The following is a 2373-nucleotide window of genomic DNA, read 5'->3' as shown; positions in this document are numbered from 1 at the left end:
AAGGCCGACATCTCTTCTAAAAACCAAGACAACTAACCGAAAAGGGAAACATAATCCAAACTTAAATACTGTAAGACATAATTATTAGAAAATGTCAATTTCAACTCAACTGAAAGTTCTTAGAATCTAATGTAAAAAGTCCAAGATAATTACCTAAAATGATAAAATCTATCTCAAAGTACAGGGGTTTTCATAACCAACCAATCCAGAACCAGAACCAGAATCAGCGAATTCATCCACGTTGACCCTAAAACAGGGTGATATGGCCGTTGAACTGGTTCAACGACTGGTTCCATATCAAATTATTTGGTTTACTATATAACAAATCTGACAAGACAATTCAACTGGTTTGTATATATATATATAATCAATATTTCATTTAGTTTCTAGTAAACTAGTTCATAAATTGATTTTGAGGCAGATGCATGCTTAGATTCGAAGTAAGAGGTGGGTTAGTTAACCTGTTATCATTTTATAACCCTAGCCGAGAAAATTCACTACTTTTTTCCCTTATGAACAATCGATTAGTGTTCCATCCATGTAGGATTCCTATTTCTTTATATTCCCTCCCTCTTTGACTTTCTTACCTATAGTTTAACAATTTCCATGTCTTCAGAATGTTCCATAAGTCTTGATTTGTTGTGGGTTTTTTCTCCAATGCTTAGATATGGGTCCTGAGTTAGGTGTTCCAGCCATGGGAAAGATCAAATTCCCCACTTTTTTGTGCATCTATGTTCAAGTCATAGTAGCAATTTTGATTGCGATCCTACCCATTTTCTCTGTAGAGATCAGGGACTCTAGAATAGATTCGAATTCTAGAGACATGATTATGTTCGAAAATTTTAGGTTCACTCATAGGGGGCATGTTGAAATATTTGTAAAATATGTGGCATGGGTGAGCACACCGCAAGTCTCTAATCCAAATCTCTCCATAATGGGTTTTTTTCTTATTATCAAATGAATATTTGGTGTAGGTTCTGGTAGAATTGGAGAATCCCAATTATTGTGTCCTCGAAAGTCATTACATGACATCGTTGCTCAACCTAAAGGATCTCCATGCAGGAAATACATATAATAACTCATACCTTGTTGTATATGCCAATGAGTATAGTCTCTTTTTTGTAAATTGTCATACTCAGTATAGAGTCTCAATGAATTTCCATGCCAAAATTTGCAACTTGGAGGGAAATGTGAAGGATTTCCTTCCGGGAGGTTAGACACAATCGCCCTCACTTTACTTTTTTTTCTTTGTTTTGTATTTGATTTTCCTTGGGGTTTGGATTTATGTTTGTGTAAAATAGAGGGTCACGATGCATAGAATCTATGTTCTTATCTATGCATTTCTCATGTTCAAAGCACTAAATATGATTTGTGTAGCCCATGATAAATTGTATGGTAAGAGGATACAGACTGCCCATGGATGGGATACTGCCTTCTATGTCTTTGGGTTTTTTAAGGGAATACCTCTCTTCATCGTAATAGTTCTCATATGTATAGGTTGGTCCTTTTGGAAGCCTTATCTTCAAGAAAGAGAGAAAACTTTTCTTATTATCACGATCACATTACAAGTTTTTGCTAACATTGCGAGCATAATTTTTGTTGAGACTGGACATTCTACAAAAGATTGGTTTACATGGGAGCATGATTTTTTTCTTATAGATATCATTTGATATTGTAAAATCATTTTTCCAATTGTTTGGTCGATCGATATTCTTAGTAAAGCATCCAAGGCTGATGCAAAGGTAGTTAGGAGCTTGGAAAAATTTACCCTTTTCAGGCAATTTTACATTGTTGTTGTCAACTATTTGTATTTTACCAGAATCATGGTTTACGCACTGTTGTAATACTACACAACCCCACCCCATCAAGGTTAATAATAGAACCAATAAATAATGGGGACCCTGTTGATTTAGTATAAATACCTTAGTTTTAATAAAATAAGACAATATTAGTTTTATTTTTACAAAAAAACTTGACTAAATGGGAAATATCCCTTATCAAAGCCATCATATCGGAGCTTACGCCCATAAGGAATATTCATAAATAAGCTACCCATATGATTTTTTTTAAAATATATTATCGACATAACTTTATCAGAATATTTTAAATATTATAACATGTTCCCATAGGATAAGTTGTGATAAAACCTTCCTAATTAAAATTTTCAAATATTTTAAATCTAAAAGTAAGAAAACACTTCTTTCAAAATATAATAATAAAGGCTTGATCCCACAAGATTTCCACATAGAATTATCGGAGCTTCTGAATATCAGAGATTTCATTGTGAGCGTCACTCTAAATACTCTGATATCTCAAACCCCTGATCCTATGATGTTTCCTTTTTGCCCATCCTTCGATAAATCACATCATCGA

The 2373-nt window shown here is 33.6% G+C and overlaps 1 pseudogene; it reads left to right on the top strand.

The window, feature by feature from the left end:
• The first annotated feature begins 694 nt into the window (after positions 1-694).
• Positions 695-1844, top strand: LOC149231245 (protein CANDIDATE G PROTEIN-COUPLED RECEPTOR 7 pseudogene; annotated as a pseudogene).
• Positions 1845-2373: the final 529 nt, after the last annotated feature.

Source organism: Pinus tabuliformis, chromosome J (genome assembly GCF_031772625.1).
Source record: "Pinus tabuliformis cultivar Carrire ecotype Pingquan chromosome J, CPIR1, whole genome shotgun sequence".
NCBI classification, from domain to species: Eukaryota; Viridiplantae; Streptophyta; class Pinopsida; order Pinales; family Pinaceae; genus Pinus; species Pinus tabuliformis.
This window is presented reverse-complemented; position numbering and strand designations above follow the sequence as displayed.